Source organism: Seriola aureovittata, chromosome 6, assembly GCF_021018895.1.
Source record: "Seriola aureovittata isolate HTS-2021-v1 ecotype China chromosome 6, ASM2101889v1, whole genome shotgun sequence".
Lineage (NCBI taxonomy): Eukaryota > Metazoa > Chordata > Actinopteri > Carangiformes > Carangidae > Seriola > Seriola aureovittata.
In genome coordinates this window covers 20,427,588-20,451,027 of record NC_079369.1, presented here as the reverse complement: position 1 = coordinate 20,451,027, position 23,440 = coordinate 20,427,588, and the positions used below count along the sequence as shown (strand labels likewise).

Genomic DNA, 23,440 nt, shown 5'->3' with positions numbered 1-23,440 from the left:
TGGCTTTTGGTTGACTAATATAAGTATGATTGAATTCAGTTTGAATTAAATTGGAATTGTTTATGAAGCTGCTTGTGGAAAGAGTTTTTAGTTTTTGTCCTCTGGCTTTTAAGTGTATAGTAAGTATAAAACAATCCTCCCATCCCAGATGGGTAGTGATGAATTATCTCCGGAAGGTTTTTCTGGGGTTTGTTTGGATTATCTCTGTCCCCCTTAAATGCTTTTGGCCGTTATTTACAATTGAGGTGTACAGTACATGCTGCGTTGAACGTAAAGCACTTTGCTAAGGCCCTTCCTTTGCCATCTCTTTCTTTTCTCTATCTTTCGGCATCTCTTTCTTGCTCTGAGGCAGGGAGGAATGTTAATCCACATTACTTAACTGGATGAGTAGGCTATAACGTCTTCAAATGGAGTTTCATGATCGAATATGGAGTGGAGGAGAGCAAAGCCCCAGTTTCTGCGGCTCCTTCATATCTGGAAATAGACAAGTGGAAATGGCTGCATCTTTTTCCACATTTGACTTCTTCCAGTCAGAGGTCACTGGACCGTCACATGTTAGTCGCAAGGTTTATTGGCAAAATCTGTCCTGAAAATTACATTTGATGCGCTAATACTGTTATTGAGAAAGCAAAACTGATTTGCTGTCCACTCCTGAAACTTTAAATCTACTGAAAAGCTTCAGTTTATGTCTTTCACAGATAATCTGCAGGTGTTCTTTATGATAATTTTGATACTAACATCCAAAGTCGTAGCTTCCCTGAAGCCTTAATAGTTATGGACAAGAAAATGACCCCTGTTAAGACGCTTTGCTCTTCAACTGCATCCGCAAATTTGGCCTCCTATTCACTGCAAATGACGTAGCTCTGGGATATGTTTGTAGATGATAACACTGGGGGTCTTGTCTCTCTTCTGGCTTGCTTTAATGGGAATGGTCAGAGAGAAACAACAGTGTGGTTCAACTGTAATCACATGTAGGGGGAAGGGTGCAACACCCTGTGATCAGTGGATATAATATGGCTGCTTTCAAGAGGCGACTGAGTAAAGGAAGAAACTGAAAGGCCGGGCTGTCTGTCATTCTTTACTGCCGTCTCGTTCACTGGTCAGTCTGCAAGCTTCCAGTCAGAGGTCAGAGGTCGCTGGACTGTCACTGTGGTTCACATGCCAGCATTTAAAGGAGCAATCAGGGCTTCCCCTGGCTGCAGCAAGGGAATTTTGTTTACATGACATGATTTTACAAGTATACTCTTAGCTTACTGCATCTGAACCTGTGATTGATTGGCTCACTAAATGAGGTCCAAATCACATACGCTGCTAAAAACGAATGAAATGCAACACTCTACATTTACATGCTCAAACAAACATAATTGGAATTAAAGTAAGTGATCAGGTCAAGGCAGGAAATTAAATAATGTGTTTGTACTTGTGTTCCCCTTGCCAAAAGCAGTTCAGGTGTCACTATCAGCCTTCTAAGGTGCTAATCTAAACAAAGATGGAATCGCGTAGAACAGATCATAAGATTCTGTGCTCATAAGCATTGCTCATTTGCAAATCACAACTGTCCTCATCTGGAAATCTTTCCCATGCATTTATGCACAATTGAAAAATCCCACAGGAAGGTTGAGATGGCCTAGTTTTTTTTTTTTTTCCCCAGCAGGAATCTAAGTATGTCAATTGGGTTTATTCTTAATCACTTAACCTGAAATTGAACCCATGTTTTCCACCATGGAAATCAGATTTTGACTGAAAGTCGGGAACAATCAGATTACCACAGTGCAAGTAAATACACCTTTTATTTAAACGTAAGATACTACAGGTGCAGCATTTTTTCAAAATAGTCACTGTCATTCCATCTATCAGCCTTTGCTCTTGAGCTACAAAGTAATAGTCTGTGACATGTTCATAAAAATAATTTGACAAGAATGTTTTCCAACTATGTAAACTGTGTAAATGTTTCTGAATGTGGGACGTTCACCTCTGCACATAAAAGGTCCTCTGCAGGGCAATGAGTACGTGAAATCTGTTTAGAGTTGTATTTAGCCTTTTAGTAACACTCAGGAAGGCTATAAATCATGTAGGGTGGAACTGCCTCAGTACAGTTTTCAGCAGGACACACTGTTGACACTAAAGGCACTTCACCCCTGGAAAAAAAAAGTTCCTCCATTCTACAGGCTGAGTGTGTAAGAGCTTGTCCTGCTCTCCCTGCTACTGAGATGTCTATCTGTACTGTTATATGTCTCCTGGCATTTTCTGAGACTCATATTAAGGGAGCAATTTACAAGGAGGTGAAAGAGATGTCAAAGTTTATGGTAGCGCTTTCTCTATGTATCCTTATTAAATTGATGCTAATCATCCACCCCCTCTAGAGATTTCTGGTTTGCTCATTATGTTTTATCATTGCAATATTGCTACAATTTCTCCTTTTTTATGTATGACTTTATTCACTTTATCGATATTTTATCCAGATGTTCTGGGTAATGTCGGTTTCCATCATCTGAGTGGTACATCTCTTTCAGATAGATGAGTCTGCTGTGTTTAAAACTCAACTCCCACTCTGCACAGTTCACGCTACACCAACTCAGGCATCAAGTGGTGTGCATCCCTAAAAGCTTTTGGCAGACATAGACGAATGTGGCAGGAACTGTATGTGTGAAACAGATGTATGGTCTTTTTCTGGGTGGAGGAGGTTGATTTTCTTTTTTTTAGACAGTTTGACTCCATTTTTAGCATGTGAAATGGGAAGAAAGTCGTAGACATTAATTCAATCAGCACATAGCCATAAATCATATGCTTTGACTCTGTTTTATGTCTCTGATTTAAAACATTGATGTGTAAACCATGTTATGCTCTGGCAATTACCTTCTTCCCACTCATTATTAAGCACATGTGTTTGCCAAGGCTCAGTGTGCCTCAGTGTTGCCATAGGGCAAACTGTTTGGTGAATATTGTGTGCTAATTGTTTAACTGATGTAGAGCCAGTGGTTGATTTGCTTATATAATAACTGATTTTTTTGAGCCTTCTTTTCCTGACCGCTGTAGATTTATTTGTTCTCTTGTTGTGGTTGTTGTTTCACAACCAGGGCTACCTCATTGATGACTAAAGATTTCGCTAAATATGATTATGACATGAGATGCCAGTAAATGGAACAGTTGTTTTCCATTGAGTTGCTGGCTGGAATGTCCTGATAATATGTTGTCAATGCATGGTTGACAGAGGAATTCTGGAAGGAGCCCGATTTAGGTTTTTCCTTCTTTGTAGATCTGCTCTCTGCCAAGCCAGGCAAAAGCCTTTCTGTGAATGGTAAGAAGTGTAAATTTCCTGCGTTTGCGTAACATTGGCAGAAAAATGCTCTTATTTCCACAAATCAGACTCTGAGGAGCGCGCTTGTTTTCTAGTGGTCAGAGTTCCTTGGAGAGGCAGCGTTTAATCAAAAGCTAAACACAGTTCACTCAGATCCTCGTTGGAGACGTTTGATAAAGTTTCTGCCACTACAAGCTGTAGCCAAGCGTGAAAACCTTTTTCCTGCAATTTACTGTCTGCACAGGAGGCCAGTCTGTTAGAGGGAGAAAAACCTCTACAGGGTTCAGCGAAATGCAGCAGTGGATTAAGAGAAGGAACAAAAAACATTGGTTCAGGTTTTCGTGATGCAGTTGAGAGGACCGTGTGTAGATCACAGTGTGGCACTTCAATGATTTTAACAGAGGAAGAGTCTGGACTGAATGTGGAAATAAGCTGCAGCAGGGTAGCATTAATTTTTCTTACAAGTGTATGGTACATTAATAGACCAAAATTATATTTGCCCTTTTCCATCAATTTACCTGCACTGTATATCCAACTACAATTTAAATAGCCTTCTATACCTTTTATTCAATACTTTCTGTGTTGATGTCTTTTGACAGCTGTCTGGAAGACAAATTACGCCTGCCATATAAAAAATGTTCTCTGCTGTACTTTATAAACACAATACAATGAGTCCTTTTCTGCCGTTGTAAGGCAAGCTGTGAGTGGAAGAGTGTGCTGATGACAAAGTGACACTTTAATGAGTCTAATGGAATAAGCCACACATACTGCATATCAATTTCCCATATGGACTTGGCACAGTTTAATGTTGAGGACTGCAGGGAATAGCCCAGGCTTAAAGAGCTCTAAATTTCATTGAGACCACTCTTCATTGCAGTTTTATCAAATTACTTTAATAGGGGTTAGGATGAAACATGGCTTTTTCAATTCCTGTATATGTGTCAGAGTAAATCTTTTTAAACCCTGTTTGCATAGCATTAAGGACTTCAGAAACCCCCACTGCAAGCAGACGGGCAGATCTCCGTCCACCCACAATTAGGTCTTTGTGCAACACCACACTCCCTCCAAGGTATTAAATACCTCAAACTTTATGGGCTTCTCTGCCAAAAATATTAGTATTTATTTTCCACAAAATATGTGTAGCTTATCAGTCAATGTAGGATTTTGTTTCACTTTATCAGCTTTGTTGCTCAAAGATGGGCCACTGTGAAAACACTGCCTGTATAGAATTGTTTATTCATTCATATTTTGTTTGTTTCCAGCATGATCATCCTTTTCACAGCGTTCCTTAAGTAGCTGACCAAACCGCTTAGTCTGAGGAGGTAAAGTGCAATTGTCACTCACAATAACCAAATCATCTTTATGATAGGTGGCCAGTGGCACTCAACTTCAAAACTTCAATGAAGAGTCAGAAGCGCTAGTCAAGTACATGCTTTTTGTGGATATGTTTTTTATTTTTTAGAAAACTTGTGCATATTTGTCCCTCACAGTATGTTTTCGGTCGCATGCACAGACCTATTTTGTTCCTGCTAGAGATCAGAAAAAAAGTCAACCCCTCTGTCACCCCCAACACTATCAGCATGACATCAAAACTCCTTGAGACTCCTCTTATCTGGCTGGCACAAGACAAATGCTGGCACTCTCCCTGTTTTCTTTTTTGCTCTCTTTCACTTGGCTCTATTCTCTCTCTCTCTCGCACACACACACACTTTGTCCCGTTCCCTCTCTGTATCTACAGTACGTTTTGGCCTTTGAGTGGCTCCTCCACTTTGCCCTTCTTGCCTGGCTGACTGACATGCTGCTCTTGGCTGCGCTGTGTGTGTTTACTCAACAATAACTGAGAGCGGGGTGGCTCCACACCAGCCCCCACCCTCTTTAGGGACACGATCATAACGACTCATACTGGCCCTTTGGTAATTATATTTCAGCGTCTAGCATTTTCAATTTGCGCAACGTGAATCTTTAGTGATGCAAGCTGACGTAGAAACATTTACTTCATTCTTTTAGTCCATTCATTCCAGTCATGTGATGATTATGAGAGGGAAGTATATGAGGGGAAGTTTAATCAAAGTTTGGCTTTCTTAGTATCAGTTCTGATACATCTCTGTGGCTCCACGTCTCCTCTTTTGCCCGCACGATAATGTGGTTACGCTGCAAAACCATTGGACCATCAGCTCCACTTAGATATTTATATAAACTTATCACTCTGTTGTTATTAATAGAACATCATCACATGTATTTTTTTTTCACAGTTGTGGGTTTCCAAAATTATTCTTGGCAACTTCATCATTCAAATCTTTATTTTCCTTTTGTTTCTGTCTGTCTTTCGGTTTTCATGCCTCCAACACGCAAATGATGTAAATAGCACATTTCCCCTGTTGTACTGTGTAATGTGGAAAGTGTGTAGCGTACCGACTTCACTGTTATTGTGGAATTATTAAACTAGAGAGTGTGGACTGCAGGAAATTACAATTTACGGGGAATCTAATAATTTGTGGTCAGTGCTTCCCTTTTGAGTGTGTGTGTGTATATATATGTGTGTGTGTGTGTGTGTGTGTGTGTGTGTGTGTGTGTGTGTGTGTGTGTGTGTGTGTGTGTGAAGCGCGTGACTTGGGGTTGCCCCATCATTTAGTCATTCACCTTTTTGTGTAACTTACAGACAGAAGTGTGTCTGGCTCTGTTTGGTCTTTTATTGCTTTGTAATTGCAATCAGTAGCTATAGAAACGATAATCCTGTTGAGGAATTCTGTCTTTTGAAGATTAGTTCCTCCAAATGGGTTTTATTTTTAAGCTGCCAGTTTAACAAGTCTGCTTTGGCCACCAAATAGATTTGTGGATCTGCCGAAGTAATAAAAACAAGATTGTGTATGTCTAAGCCTTTTTCCCTTTCCTTGTTTTCAGTGGGGAATTCAAAGTCGAGATGTTTCATGAGCCTACAAGTATTTTGATTAACGGCACTGTGTCTTGTAGATTCTAACTTAATCAAAACATTTTTCCAGTAAACTGTATATGATGTTGTTTTGATCCGGCTCTTGAATGTCTGCTGCTCTGTGTTGTAACTCCACATGTATTGTTGTCATTCATCAGAGGAGTTGGTTTGCTGTAGGCACTGTCTGTATGTTGTGCAATGTGTGTTTTTTTTTTTACTCCACTGAAAAAAGCTTGGCAGGCTTGCGATATATGTGTTAAGTGTTGTTTTACTATTGAATGGGATTTATGGTAATGCTCCTTTTGCCCCTTCTCTCTCTCTTCCGTCTGCCTTGCTCTCTTCCCACTCTCTCTTTCTGTTTCATTTCTCCATTTAAAAAAACCCACCATCTAATCCAAAAAGAGTCCCAAGGTATCAATACTTTCAACTGAAATATATCCTTTCATATGCTTTGCATTAAGTGGCACTTGAATGAAAACCATGATTTAATTAAATCAAGAGTATGACTGAATATGCAATTAACTTGAAATTGAACTGTATTTCCTTTGCAGCCACACGGCAACCATTGATCAGATGATTTTAATGCACTCAGAGATGTCTAAATGATCACCACATAAACATAAATGCCGATCATTTGTCTGTGGTCGGCTATACAGGAATTCAAAATGAACAAAACCAAGGGAAAGTTATCGTCTTTAAATGCACCAATTATAGGTGTGAAAAACGTGTGTTAACTGAAGGCCAAAAATAGAGGGAAATTTTCTGCCGATTAGATTTAGTTGGCTCAGTGTAGACATGGTCTTATACATTGTTTTTAAATTTATCGGCACGAGAGTGGACATGGACTTAGCATGTTTGTTTAAAGGCTTTGTCACATTGTTCTCTAAGCAAGCTGCCTGTTACCCAGCAGCTAGTGTTTAACCAGCCACTTGATTCACACACAAAAGATTTAAAGTGGGGATGCCTTGATCTGGTGGCTAAGTCCTGTTGTTCAGGGGTCTCAAACTTTCACATCAAGCAGCACTGCCTTTTATCCTACAGGCAGAACCAGCCTGTGTAGGAGCAGTGTTGCTATGATTTTGACGTTGAATGTCCTCAAATTGAATGTCTTCTATGCCAGCAAATTGTGATCATAATGTTCTGGGACAAAAATGATGACAGGAACCAGGAACCATAAATAAAACAGTGACTTAGCATGAATAGAAAAAGGCACCAAAGACCATAAGAAATTTGACTTAAATGGAAATTCCCTTTCTATCCATTCTAATCCTGTGTGACCACACTGACCGAGGAATCTGGAGTTAAAGGTCTCACTGGCTGTAATTCTGAAGTATTGTTAGTTAAATCCTCATCGTGCAAACCACTGCTGGATAGCCATCTGCCTAATTCAGCACCAACAGGGAAATCATTTCAAATGTGGCATTAGAGGTGGTGAAGTATTGTCTCATGAATCAGGCTTGGTGATAGGGGATAAGGAAGAATCTTCGAAGATCAAGTTATTCTTTTGGTCAAAGTTGGTATTAACTTGCTTCTTCCATTTGCATTTTTTTCTAGATGAACTTTGAAAAGATCATGGTCTTTTTTTTTTTTTTCTACAGAAACTGTAGCAGGGAGTTTGCAGTGTACAAATTACGGCATCCTCAACGCTACGAGTTTTGGCAGACCCCCAAAGCTTTCTTCACAGTCTTGGGGAAAAGCTGTTACCATACCCACACAGTGGTAGCCTCTTATATCCATTTTGGCTTGATGGTGTTGCCATACGGCAGTTTTCTTCAAGGCAAAGTTATTGACCTCTGTGTAGTCTAATTATCCAGATTGTGAGTTTTTAAACAGAAACAAAAGAGTGAGAAGAATAGTAGGATGGAAGGACGCAGTCAGTCTTTTAGCACTTGTGACTGTGCAGATGGTTTAACCAGAGGCTCATAGAATCACCGAGGGAGTCGTGTGTTTGATGTCTCAGCGGCTGTGCGTTTTTTGGGGTGAAATCTGCAGGAATGGAAATATATGGAATATTCATAGTACGGGAATCTGTCTTTGTGTTACTGTGTACAGATGTTCTTCACTTCTGACTCCTTCTCATTCAGTCACAGAGTTTAGCTCAAGCATGGGGAACTCCGTGTTTAACCCGGGGCGGGCTGAAAGGAATCTCGCGCAGGAATTCTTACATTTATCCTGTGGGATGCCGAATGCCGCTCTCAGCCTCCGCAGAATCTCTCGCTCTGAGGCGCATAAAAAACCAAAAAACGACGGGGAGTGTTGAGGGAAAATTGAGTTTACCCGTTTAAAGCAGCCTCCCTTTTTTTCCATATTTCCACTTTAAACAGCTATTTAATTTCCAGATAGATGTTTATCAAGGCTGACACTGACTTGGAACAACCAGAGTTTTAGTTTACTCACTGGTGTGGTTGTGTCCTGCACGCCAACAGTCCTCTCACACCTCACTCTTGTTCCCCTGTCTCTCTATATATCTGTCTCTGTCTTTCGCCAACTCTCTCCCTGCTCCCCTCCTTCTCTCAGAGAGCATTGATTTCAGCAGGGCAGGAAATGAAACTGCATTGCCCTGCGACTCCCAGCAGGAGAGGGGGACCTGGGGAGGGAAAAGGGAAGAGGTTCACCGAGTAAAAGAAGTCCAATACTGGGTGTTTTTTTTTTTTTTTTTTTTTTTTTTTTGAAAAGGGATGAAAAGATTGATAGTGTGAGGATGTGAAAGAGGATTGGGATGGGCCTGGCTCAGCATGGAGAAAGCTGAGAAGGCCAAGGAAGATATTGAGATGAGAAAATATTTTCATAATGGTGTTTGACTGACAGCGGGTTTAAATGAACTCTCAGCTAGCTATATCAAGCAGAAAAAGCTGAAACATTTGACTCATTAAAAAAGCAAGAGAAATAAAGTAGGCAGAAATAAACAGCCACCTAGCAAAAGTGAAGAAAGAGGCTCTCACTTGTGGAGGACTGGTGGCCCCTTTATCTTTGACAACTCCTGACCTTCATCCCTCTATCAGAAGTCAATGATCTTCTCCTCAGAGGGGCCTGTATAAGAGGCTTAGACCCGCGTGATCCCACTGCCTGTTTGTTTAACCTCTGCGTGGCTGCCTTAGCAGTGCTAAGCTTTGCCCACAAGAGCTCATTACCTCCCAGCCCTCTGTCTCTCTTACTATTTCATCCAGCCGTCATACGTGGGTTTAAGAGCCTCAGGGTAAGTACACTGTTAAAATATAAGTTAAACTCACATCAACACTTCTGCTTGAAAAATAGCAACAGTTTCAGGTTTAAATTTGGAATCGTATCACTGTCCCATAGTCATCTTTAGTGGAACATAAAACCTGTCATGTCATTACAACCATAATTGGAGCAAAGGAGAGATGGCACAGCTTCACCATCTTTCCAGACATTTAGCCACAGTCCCGCTGCACTTAAATAGAATATTTATTGAGCTTTTCATTGAGATGAACAACTGTTTATACTGTTGCATGCATTGTGTAATGATGTTTTGCAACAAGACTAGGGCCCTTCCCTGTAGATGTATGCAGCCTGAAGGGCCCTGCTGCAGTGAAATTGGGGGAAAATGGGGGAAAAAATGGATGGCTATGGGCATTTTGGCTTATTATTCCTGACATGCTCTGTTGAAGCGCTGATTCGAAATGGGCCGGTGCTGATAATTCGGAGCGAGACAGATCGCTGTGGCTGTGATTCATGACTGTTTGAGTGGAAGTTCAAACAATAGTGGAGTCGGTCCGAAGTTTCCCCTGCTGGTACCGTTCAGCAGTTTGGACTACTGTCAGCTCACGGCAGGGACTTGTGGTAGAGTTTGGCAGGGCGAGAGTTTATCTGAGCTTTCCTTCTCTTTCTTTCTTCTTCCACTTTTTCTCCCACACTGTCTTTGAGCTCCTGTCCTCTCTCTACTCATCATCATCTTTGTCCAAAGCAGATCGCTTGTTATGAAAAGTGTTTGTATTCCGGTTATTTCAGTTATATCCCGGAGCAAGTTTTGTTCTTGACTCAATGTTGTTGTTGCTTTAGCCGTCTTTATGTGTTCACAACCAGACAGCGGTGACCCATTGTCCCCCCCACTGCCCTCGCTTTGCACCCCAGACTTTGTTAGTCCATTTACTCTTTAATTTAAACTTGATTTAACTCCTGCCAGCTGGCTAGCTTAACCTCTACCCATGATGGCCGTTAGCAGACGTGGACATTGTCTTTCGTCTTGATATTTGCCTCTCTGTGTGTGTGTGTGTGTGTGTGTGTGTGTGTGTGTGTGCGTGTGTGCGTGTCTGAGTACACAGACATGCCCCTCCAAACATTTGTTTCTCACCAACATTAACAAATTGACAAGTAAAGGTCTGGCAGAGACAAACAATTTGCAGAGTTCCTTTGAGGGTGAAGTGATTGCTCTGTGATCAGACTTGCAACCACAAAAGAAGGAGTGTAGTGTCCTTGTGCACATTTTTTCATTGCCCCATACCAGTTATGATTACTGTGGTAACCATGGTCTAATGAATAAAACATTTCGCATCTTGATAGACAATGAGTGGAAAATGTGGCTGTGAATTCAGGTTTGCTCCTTGGTGATATCAGTAGACTTCGTGGCTCTGAATCTCTGTTTAGGCATTGCTGTGAAATTCAGATCATTCGAGGGGGAAAGAAAAAATCAAAGATAAATCCTGTTCAACACGCAAAACTAGTCTCTTATCACCTCCAGAAATAGCCTTCCTTTTAATGATTTGTCCATCTTTTTGATTGGTAGTTGTTCATGTTTAAAACCTGTGCATGTGTATGTGATAAGCAGGGTGCGCTCGGACACAGAATGAGGGAAGAATGCTACCGCTGCCATTCTGTGCCTCCATGTTGGCGGTAGACCAGTGAGATTGTTTAAGGAAAGAACAACTTTCTAGCTCACTGCCCTCCATGTTTAATTTACACAAATAACCCATTGCTAATGAGTGTACTGTAAGCTTGTAAATGTAGGAAGCAGCACAAGCACTCTGCTGCTTGCTGAATGAGTTAGGTCACTTGGTTGTATGCAAGTGCCTCCAGAAATATGTTGCGAAGGCACCTTACTTTTAATGTTATAACCATGATGTTTTTTAATGTAGTTTTATACGAGCTTTCCTGGTTCGACTGCAATAAAACTGAAAGAAAGACACTTAATCAGGATGTTCCCAGACAATAGCAGAGAAGTGTTTTACTGCTTTTACATAGCGTATAGCAGGCTTCATTATTTGCCCTCGGCCTGTGCTTATGCAAGTAATGCAGCCAGAGTGTGATTGGTGGTATGCATTTGCAAATGTGCACGCCCCATGTCCCAGTGTTGGTGGTCTTGGAAAGCCACCAAGATCACTCGGCTGCTCTGTAATGTGAAAGCAATTAGCAGCCAGCGGTTTTACGCAGTGCCAATATGTGTGGGATAACAAAGGGGAATGTAGGTCAGCCATGAGCCATAGGTACACGGTGTGGCCGTCGCATTTTTTCGGTCAATGTGTATTTATTTTAAACTACTGGGACACTGAAGAAGTTATTATACATATTTCTAGATTTGAAGTTAATTTGCTCTTTTGTAGTCAGTCTTTTGTATACTGCAAAATGACTTTCTGGCCCATAACAATTAGCAATAAAATCCTTTAAAAGATAAATTAGTTCATGTAACAAATACTAAACAGGAACCAGAAATGTAACAGAAGTGTGTATTTCAACCTTTTCATGTTCCAAGGAAATCGATTTTTTTTTTTCTAGCAAGTTTAAACCCAGAGTTATTCAGTTCCCTGTGGACCTCTTTGATGTCTTCACCCTCCGTTTACTTCATCTGACATTCATTTTAATGAGACGGACATTCTCCTCGATAGAGATCTGCCTCTGACTTATGTAGGAATACAGTAAATCAGCACCACACACATATTCACATTAGGTTAGAATGAGTTCCCTCTGTGTGTGAGATTTTTTTGTTTTGTATGTGTGTGTGTCTGTTGGTTTACAGTGTGTCAGAAGGGTGCGTGCCCTCTGTCACATCTGGCAGCTTGTGGTTTTTTTCATGACCTGCTAAATGAGGGGAAAAATACTCCCAGCTGCCCTCAGGAAAACTCACCTGGTGTAGAGACGTCGTCGAAGTTCCCTTGTTTTCTCTCTCTCACTCTCTGTTGCCCAGAACTCTCCCTCCTTCACATTGTTCTCCAGAAAACATGCAGATACACACCACACACACTCACACAATAACTTTGAGCAGCCTGCTGTGTTTGCATTTTTCTTCTTTTACAACCCCTATCAGAATATGCCCGTCTTTTTTTAACCCAGCTAGGGGTGCACAAGCATGAAAACATGCACATGTGACCTGGTCTTAAACACGACTATACTCTTAAGTAAGATATTCTGTACTTACGTCCTAGCATAACCTCAGAAGTAAGATTAAGACAAGACAAGAAGGACAGTTTGGCAGGGCTACATGCATAGCAGGAGCAACCACAGCCTCTTCACATGGTAAAGTCATTTTCACCTCGGCCGCTGTGGGAAGAGGAGGCCAGAGGCAACATCCACCCCTCCCGCCCCTCACCTCAAACCTCCAGCCGGCATATTTCGGCTATCTGAAGGGAGCAGAGCTGGGAGATATCGGCCCCGAGAGCTGAAAAGCAGCTTTTGTCTCAAGCGACCCTCCAAGACCTCTGCCTGACTGCTCTATCAGCAAATCATAAACTATATGGCACAACTAGAAACACAGAAGCGTACGCTGAGAGGAAGAAAAAAAAAAAAAAGACGAGGGGAAGAAAAAGGGAGAGAAAAATCAACACGGTGAAAGAGTTGAAGTGCAAAGTAAACAAAACGGAATTGTTGCCAGCTATAGATTAAACACTAACCGTCATATAAATCTGTGTACTTTTTGCATTGTAGATAAATGATGACCTTGAGAGAGGAGACGGGTCGTCTGGGGTTTGGCTGTACATGCACAGTGTGTCTGAGAGAGACGGGCAGCATAAGAGAGAGTTACAAGTTGTTTTAATTAAATCTCTTGTTGAATTTAACATCACAGTCTTAGTTTGTTAATTTCAAACTTTGTGTAAATCAACTACTTGTATACTTTAAATACTAAATGGAGATGTCACAAGTGCCTCTGCCTGTATCCTCACAAAACAGAGCCATGATACACTATCAGCTTTCTGTCTTCAGTCTGGACTGTACCATTTAGCACTGACATTTAGAGATGGGAGGCTCTATCAGCAGCTATCTGCACCTCTCAGTCTGTCTGCCTTCTTCCAGTTTTCTCTGGTTGCTGTAGCCACGCCTCTCTCTTTTCCTCTGCTCACACTGTTCAATCTGCAGCGTTTTTCATACTTTCATTACACACACTTGCATTCCTTCTGTCTTTGATGTCTTGACGGTCTTTTCCTCTACTCTCTCAATTACCTGTTTGGTGTAATGTGTTTTTTTTTTTGTCATTTCCTCTCTCATCCTCTTCTGCTCTTTTTCTTGCCCAAACAGGAAGACTGTTACCTTAGCTGTGGAGTAAGTTTGGGCACCCTGTCTATCAAAGCAAGGCTCACAGCTGAGATTTAGAAGGATTACCGCCTTTCACTCTTAACCTGTCATTTCAGGATTTCCAGGTTTCGCCCCAGTTGATTACTGGATAAACAAGGAAACAGTGCTGCTGCCAACACACTACAGTTACTGTTACAAGGAGAGTTAGGCAAGATTTAGACAACAGTGTTATCCCAATCAGTGGATTTACATGTACAACAATATCTTACTTACATTATGTTTGGAAAACTCATGTATTCAAGGTATTAACACAGTCTACACACACGTCAAACATGAACTTAAATCACATTATTAGTAGACCCAAACATCCCCAGACATCAAAGACTTATTGTCACCTTATTGTACTTACTTTGCTGTTTGCAAAAAGCAAAGTTTCTATCATCCTGGTAACATTCTTTATATTCAAGAGCAAAAATATGTTTGTGTGAAATGACAACATTGTGATCTGAAGTGCAGTCCGCCCTTGAATATTTACATGTAGACTTGGAACATATTATTCATTGCTGTTAATTTGTGTGTTATGAGCTTTTCCTTGCAGCAGCTATTTGTCATTGTATTTATTATTTTTTGGGGCTAAAATCCTTGTCTAGTCCATTTTAGTGAAATGTCACAGTTGACTTTACCTTCTGTTTGAACTCTGTTGTTGTATAGTAACACAGGTCCTCCTTGATTTCAGGTTCTGCAGGTTAGGGTTCCTGGTATAGTTTGTTTTAGCTGTTTTACCAAACTCTAACTTGTCCAGATGTTATTGAACCCTTTACACAATCGACACAAATCTGCTGTATTTTACTGCTCCAAATGATATCTTTTGCCATTACGCTGCCTGTTAGGAGTTTAAATTGAATCAGCTACAAGTAGCATAGGCCATAAGTCATCTGGGTGGTGCAGTGTAGTAAGTAGGAAAGCCCCTGTTTGACCACATGGCCAGAGTTCAAGAGCTTGTGTTGGTGAACACCCACGCCCTTCAAGTGTCTCTAAACAAGACAGTGAACGCCTACCGTTCCTCTGAGAGCTCTTCATTAACTGACCCCACGCTCTGACATCCCTGCAGAGTGGGGAAAATGAAAAGAAAATGTCTCTACTGGGATCTATAAAGTAGCCCATGCAAATCGGCAGACTTCCTCAAAATCTGACTCAGCCTAGTCCCGTCAGCGCCCCTGGACCACCTAGCTTTCAGTTAGACCTGCCCCTTGACTAGCCTCCATAAACAGAAGCAGTGGCTCTGGAGTGGAAATCCTGAGACCAGGCATTATTCAACCAGCTCTAGTCTCTTCAGCTAAGTGCTAAATGCAGTTACATGACAAACTACTTCAACGACTTGTTGCGTAATTTATTTTTGATCTTTTGATTTTTAATCTCCGAACATATTCGTTTTTGTTTTTGTTTTGTTTTTTAAACTTTGACCTAAGTTTCACTTGTTTTGGTAAACATTGTGGAATTTAATTAACTTGTTACTTCAATTTGGCTTACAATAATAAAGCTTTGCAGGAAGGCTATTGCTATTTTAAGAGAAGTCAAAAGGCCAAGAAACACAGACAACTATTGTATTTTTTAAAAACTGATGACCAAACACCAATAGTCTGTAATGTCTGTCTGCATTATCCCGGTGTATCCGTCTTCATGAGCTGCCAGGTTACCACATTTATATCGCCCGATTCACTGTTTATGCTGCAGAAGACAAATTTGACCCGCCTCAGCATTTATGTTTTGAGCAGTTATTTTAGTAATTCACTGGTCTCCAGATCTCACTAATTCTTGCCTGCATGGCTCCTATTTTGTCTGTGTTTCAGTGAATTTGGTGTTTTTAAAGGGAAGAAGTGAGAGATTCACAGAGCATTAAAAGCTGCTGGACGGTCAGTCGGGCAATGATGCATTTAAACAGCGAAGGAGAAACTCACTGCATCTTTGTGCTCCTTTTTTTGATTGATTTCCCCCTTTGGGATGAGCTACTGTATAACACTGTTGAGGGCCAGTGAACCCTTCAGCTCATGTCATATTTATGTATATGTGTGTGTGTCTTGCAGAGGCCCATCCACAGCACATCCACTATAGTTAATACAAACAGAAACAGTGGGAAACTTGCAGACCTGCTCTACAGATATGGGGCTAATGGTTGTGTTTCCAGCTCTATCTTTAGTTACCATCCATGAATGGAAAGAAAAGAGGTGAGGCCAGCAAAGGGTAAAAAGGGGGCAGGTGGAAAAGGGGCAGCATCCAGGCAAGAATGGAGAAAGAGAGAGTGAGAGATGGTTATTGATAATAATCAGTTAAATGCCATATTGTATGTCTGATTGTGTTGATATGCTGTTGGTGAATGTAAGTCGCCCTGACCCCAGCACATGGGGGAAGGAGGGCCAATGAGAGGTAGTGAGTTGAAGAGGTGAAGAGAATGAGAGAGGGGAAAAGACTGAGTGAATGAAGGAGGGAAAATGAACAAACAAGAGAGTGAAAGAGAGAAGGGAGAGTAAATGGGGAGGTGAGGGGCAAATCTTTTATGGGGCATGGAAAACGGAGTGAAAAGAGGAGAGAGGGGGAGTTGAAGTATGCGGTGGGTCTGAATAGGGGGACCCCGTGTCCTCTTTAATGTCAAGTGAATAACTCCTGACCTAACACTGGCCTTTAATTGGTATAACCAGCAGTTATAGCATGGAGTGCTATGTCGGCTGTATTGTGTGAAATTGAGAAAATACACATATTCTGTTATCACTGTAAAATGAAGAGTTTAAGATTAAGTGTTGGTGAACGTGTACACCATCTGCTGTCTGTAAACGCAAGTTTACACTTGAAGCAATTACTTGATTAATCAATGAACAGAAAATTCATCAGCAACAATTGTGATATTTAGATTTAGAAAATGTGTCAAATGTGAATTAACCTATGATAGTAAACTGAATATCTTTGGGTTTCCGACTGTTATACAAAATTGGTCCTTGGGCATTTTTCACAGTTTTTGTTGATTTTCTTTTAGACCAATGGAGAAAATAATCAGAACATTAATTGATAATGAAAATAATCACAAGTCACAGCCTTACACTTGTGTTTATGTCTGGTAGTTCATATTCTGTGTTCATATGAGCTGAAAGAGCATGAAATCAATAAGCATGCCTGGCCGTTTGCGTAACTGATTAGCTGATTTGCCTGCAGACTCGGGATGATTCAAAAAGTAAATATGTTTTTTTTTTTTTATTATTTCAATGAAAGCCATTGGGAGAAAACCATATAGACCCTTGAACCGAAACAATGAGCGTAAAGCTCTTGAGTATGGATCCTCAGTTGGATTGATAGTAACTGCAATTCTTTCACATTACAAGGGGTTGATGTGAGTCAGTGTGTTAATATTACTGCTTACTGAAGCTGTAAGAAAAGCTCTGCTCATTGGCCTCTGGGTGGCTGGCCAGAGAGACAGTAGCTCAGGCTATGGGGCCCTCCCATGTTTGGGAAAAGAGGAAGCCTTGGGCCCGTGAGCCCGTAGGATACTCCGTGCATGAATGCTGGGGCAGAAGGGGGTGGTGGGGTAGGAGGAGAGGAGATGGCTGAAAGAGGCAGCTCAAGCAGAAAGAGAGGGAGAGGGGTTAAGTGGAGGCAGGTGTTCCATGACAAACCTTACAACCCCCCACCTCTCCTTTGCTCTAGTTCCCTCTACCAGCACTGGTCCACTGAGAGTACTGCAAACTAGCCCAAGAACAGACACTTGTTAGTCATTTCCCTCTTTCTCTGTTACCTTCTTTTGTTAGCCTTTATCCAACCACCTTATCCTTCTGATCTAATCTATCCTACCAAATTGCACCCTTTTCCTTTCATCCCAGGTTCCTTTCCACGGTCTCCTCTGTGTGCTTTCCCCATTGCTGCAGGACCACCTGGCTTTGTGGTTTGAATTGTATAAAACTCCGGTTGCTTTAAACAGATAGACAGCTTTTCCCACTGCTCCACTTTGCCTGACCCAGCTGGCAAATTAATTTAGTTTAGATTGACGTAAAAATCGTGTTCTCTAATCGTGTTCCAGAGGTTATTAAGCTCCAGCTCAAGACCGGAGCAGGATAGTACACAAATCCAGTTTTGATTGCTGGAAAAACAGGGAGCGCCTGATTGATGTCATTTTGTAATTTTGTTAAATGAAATTGAATCAGTCTGTGATTAAACATCTTGCCCTTTTGAATGTAATGTAGGAAGCATCTCTTCCAGTGGTGTTCGTTTTTGGCATTGCGATTACATTTTGGTAAAAGTTGATATGTGGAGTCTATGCAGTGATTCTTGATTAAGATAGTCTTTTCTGGCTGTTTAAGGGAGTCTCTCACTCAGTCCGTCACATTCAATACCTCAGACTGAAACTAACTTTTCTTAAAGGAGCTGTGTGTAACTTTTGCTATTGCTACATAGCCAACATTAGCATTAGCAACTGTTCATTTTCCATCTTGCCAAGTGCTTCAGCCATTGTTGTGTTTACAATACAAGAGGTTATAATAGACCCTCAAGCAGCGCTACTTCTTCAGACAGGAGGCTACATTGACTCGCTGTTGGAAAGTGAGGAGATAGTCTGGGTAGACAGGTGCTAGCTGGTTAGCATGCTAACGTCCGTAGAAGAATAGAAAAGTGATAGAAATATAAGCAAAACAAGAGGGCTGCTTTCCACTGCTGGAGACAGCTCTTGGTGATTAAAGAAATTAAGTTTGATGCAAAACAGCTGTTAATGCTAACATTGGCTCCTTTTAAAAGCACACAGTTGATGCATAATTCAGTTTGATCATTTAATGACTTAGTCAGCATCAGATCTTACCTGTGTGGAAGTTTGTGACATGGAAGTGTTTGGGTCTAAGTAAACCCAGGCCTTGCCCACTGAGAGAACTGTAGTATTGTTACTGTAAAGACAGATTAGTCGAGAGGAATTCTTAATAGCAGACATCATAGCTTTCATTTGAGCCCTCTATTCTAAGTATGATTCACAGAGCCTCCATTGTGTGAATGATGTGTGTGCCCATTTAGGATGAGTGGAAAGTTCTGAAGACAGTCTGACAGACAAGTGTGCATCTTCTGGTCTGCCAAAACATGGTGTGTGTGTGTGTGTGTGTGTGTGTGTGTGTGTGTGTGTGTGTGTGTGTGTGTCTCTCTCTCTGTGTGGACAGAGAGGATCATGGTTTAGTCTTTCAAATACTATTGGTTCTAGCCCTGCAGTGACTGGTTCTTCTTGTTGTGTCCTTGAGCAACTTCAGACAGCAGTCAGCTTCAGTAAAACATCTGGAAGAAAGACACGCGGCTGTTTTTGGTCTGAATCACCACTTATCATCCCACACACACATTTGTGCACACACACGCACTCACACTTAGATCATCAAGCGGCAACAGCAACCCATACCCACAACCACTTCTGGTATGCTTTCACTTGCCCATTTTTTGCAAAGATGAATGAATTCAAGAGTTGCTCTGTCTGTCTTTCCCTCTTTCTCCGTCTCCGTCTCCGACAGTTTTGGGACGATTTAACCCTGATTCACCCCTCTTTACAATCAGAGGAGAAATCTGGTCCTGGACCTTGGTCGGTACTGATGTTCAGCTCAGATTATCTGGTTATGTGAGGGTTTCATTGATCTAGTTTTAAACCTCCCAAATTGCTCACTGACTCATTGGGGTCACCCCAATAATCTCAAGCATGTTTGATATTTAGATGTTCGGGATGATTACGGTTATGATTACCTCAGTTCCCAAGCAGCTGATGGTGTTGCCAAGCAACAGTAAATGTTCTAGCCCTTGAGGCTTATGGTAGCTAGCATGCTACTGTTGACAGATATTAAAACTGACAGTAAAAGTCTCACCTCCAGTTCTCTCTGAAGAATAGACAACTTGCATTGACCGGGTCTCCCCAGACATGTTCTCATCCAGAATCGTTTACCCATCTGCTTTTGCTTTGTTTTTTTCCTCACTGCAAAGTTTAAGTAACGTTACAGCAAGTTGTTGCACCACAGTTTGTTTACAGTTGCTTCCCCCGTGAGATCGTGTGAGATGCGATCACATGAGGTGGTCAGTTGCTCCCTGATTTCTCCCTCTGGCATGATCCTGTAGTGTGTGATGCACCATTGTTTTCAAATCTCGAAGTGTGTGCATGTTTGAGGTTAGAGAGAAGCACATCTGTGAAGTATCTCCTTATGTGCGTGATGCAACCCAATTTTTTAAGGACTTTAAAACTCCTATAGCACTTCCACTTCCACCTGCCTTCTCTTCCCACATACTTTTCTGATGGCTGGAATTCCCTTTTTTCAATGTGTTACAGCAATACATACACACAGTTAAACGCACACTGAGTGAGGCAGTTGGTCCAGTTAATGGGCGGCTACTCGACAATCTGGAGTCATCACAGGCTTCAGTCCATTCCAGAGGAGAGCTGCACTCTCATACACAACTGGATAAGAGGCCGACCCAAAATAGAAACAACCGCAACAATTCACTACACTAGTCCTGATTAAAGACTTAAAAAAAGAATGCAAAGTTTCCTTCTAGTCAGCAAGCTCCATCTACTGTAGGCACATATTTTTGTTGTTGAATTGATGTTATTGTGCTGACATTTTTAAGACTATTCCAGTGGTTAAATGCCTTAAGCTAATCTCATATTGATTACTGTCTCCTCCCTGACCCAAATCTTAATGGTCTCTATAATGAATTCAAATGGTTTTAAACATCCATCTTAATAATTTTGTTTAACACTTTCTGTTTTGTAGAGAGGTAGTGCTGTGTATTTTGGCGCTCTTTCTTGCTTTCTCTCTCTCTCTCTCTCCCTCTCTCTCACTCACACACACACACACACACACACACACACACACACACACACACTCAAGGCGAAATGTCTATCTAAACTCAAATAAGACAGTGATAACAAGGTCGCCACTTCATGGCTGCCCCACTACCTTAACTGGTGTCCATTTGTGATAATGAGCCAGACCTTATCTATGTTATCACCCACAGGAAGCGAGGCAACATGCCAGCAGTAGTTGCAAAAGGAAGAGGAGGGGTGGGGGGGGGGGGGGACTATTTACAAATCACTATATGCATTAGAAATGGCCAACAATAATCGTAATAATGACAGATTGTTTATTTCTTGCAACTTTCTTAAGTTTAAATAATGTTACCAAATTTATTTATAGCTGAGCGAGCAATAACCTGATGTGTTCCTATTTCCCGGTTAATAGCTGGTTTGTCACTCTAATGAGCAGTCAAAGTAAGAGCTAGTTGATCTACCAATGACCAGAAAACTGAATCCACCTAATTCCCCCAGGCTGGGCAATATATCTAAATGGTATATATCATAATTCATAAAACAGGACCAGATATCTTCTGGGATTTTAGTTGTTGCGGTGGGATGATCTTTTGTGTTTTCCTGCACTCACTGCGATGCAAATGTAATTTTCTGATGATATTGACAAGCTGAGTGGAGTGAACACTGAATGCCTCTGGGTTTCAGTTCTGCATGATGCCGGTGCTCGACTTTTCGACATTTTTTTGTGAATATACCAGTAGTCATGCCTAAGCCATTGTCAGGTCATATTGATACAAAGTGACACTGAACAATCAGTGGAAAAAAATATTGTATACAAAATATTTTGTCAGATTGGCCCAGCCCCAGTTTTTCCCTCATAGAGTGACACCTGACTCATGGAGGTGTGTTGAATAAAAAAGAAATGGAGTCGGGAAGATAGAAAAAGGCTGGCAGATGGAGACATAGAGGCCAAAATGTGACCTTTCACCCTCCAACATGCATTAGTACATGTTTGCTGGTGCGAACTTGACAAGAGGTTGTGATGAAAAATGAGTTTTTGGTCTGACACCTCCAAAGTGTGTGAGATTCAAAATTCAGAGAAGATGGTGTGTGTTGGTAGTGTATTCTTATGGGTGTATGTGACTGTGCATGTAATTCCTACATTACAAGTCCTACATACTTCGATATACATGTGCAAATGCTCATATAATGGAGTGCGTTTTATTTCTGTACATTTGTTTAAATTTGACACTATGGTCTTGTGGGTCAGTAAGTAACCCCTTACAATAATAATGTTACATGAAGCAGGGGAATAGGGAGAGTGAGGCAGAGAGGGAAAGTTAAGATGGAGTGAAAGAGCGAGACATGAGAGCGATAGCTAGCACCTGAGGTGGTTGTGATACAGCGTTGGAGGGAGAGAAAGGGGGCAGGAGGTTATTGGATTGCTCCGGTCAGTTCCAGAAATGACTTTTCCATGACTCCAGGTATGTGATCCTGGCTGAGCCCGGGGATATCCTCTGTTTATGCTCAGGCAAAGACCCGCAGATTAGGCGGCCTGGTATTCACCTGATTAAAATGACCTTCTTGTGTAAACTAAGCTTGAGAGCAGTGCACACACACACACACACACACACACACACACACACACACACACACACACACACACACACAGGGGACCTTTTGGGACCTGGACGGCATATGAACAATTCTGTCTGTGTAATTAACACACACGCACATACTCAGACCAATGTGTGTTCAAACTGCGGTCGGGCCAAATCACCATGGAGATTAAGAAGTAAAGCCCTATGGAAGAATCAGTGGTAGTAATAAAACTATTAACCTCTCTGGTATTCAACACAAAGAGCTAAGCGACCTGTGTGCCTTTATCTGGAACACCAGTGCACCAGTACTTATCTTTGTCTGCAGTATAGATCTTGTGTGTTTTCTATAGTATGTGTATGCACAGTTGCTGTGGCCAGGTGAAAGGATTAAACAGTGATAGGTCAAGGCCCAAGGCCAGAACGCTCATATTTTTTGGGATACTCCATCAATCATCCGTCTCCTCCTCGTCTCTGCTTCTTCTCAGGTTGCCTTTTGTCTTCACGATGCTCTAGAGTTCCCATTTTGCTTCACTACGTCTGTCTTTAATTTTTATCATATCTCCTCGTTGCTGTTTTTCTCTCTCTCCCTGTTGTCCTCTTCATGCCTGTTTTATGTGCTGAGGTCAAGTAGCGTGAATACAAAGATTTCAACCTCAATTACAATATCAAACCAAAACCCACCATCTCCCTGCTTTCCAATGCAACATGTGCTTTTCAGGTTTGTGTGTGAGCATGTGTATTTTTATGCAGGAGACAACTGTATCCCATTGGATGGTATATCATTGTTGACAGCTGTAATGTTATAATGCAGCCTCTTCCTTGGGAGCAGCTGGTAGTTATACGTGTTGTTCTCCCTATCCCCTTTGCTGTTGTAAATCCTTGCTAGTCTGAAACTTGCTAGCTGTTAGTATCCACTTGTAGCATGATATTTCTTGTAAAGATACAATTACAGCATACAGCATAGTGTATGAATATGAATCCAAAAATAGCCCTGGCCATGTGGGCTCCACCGGTCTAATGAGCTTTGATTTCATTTATCGGCAGAAAAAAACTACAAAGACATTGGACGTATTAAGGCATTCCAACAATCTTTGCTTGCCAGATTGAAACGGTTTATAACGGCCTACGTTTAGAATATAAGTCAAGGATAGGTGGCTAATGGATACAGTAGCTTGATCATGCAAAAATCCTCTGGAAAATATCACCATACTATACATGACAAAAAGCAGATGCCCCTGATAAACAGTTTTCTTGGTCTCAAATCTGTCTCTTACTTAAAAAGACTTTAAACATAACACAGTTTGGATAAATCAGACGGGCCTTTTGCCAAGGGAAGAAAGAAAACATCTGAT

At 41.4% G+C, this 23,440-nt stretch overlaps 1 protein-coding gene across 2 annotated transcripts in view; it reads left to right on the top strand.

Annotated features, from left to right (window-relative positions):
* The window catches only part of ror1 (receptor tyrosine kinase-like orphan receptor 1), a 126,584-nt gene that overhangs the window by 1,237 nt on the left and 101,907 nt on the right, over nucleotides 1-23,440 (top strand). The gene's annotated exons all lie outside the window — the stretch shown is intronic.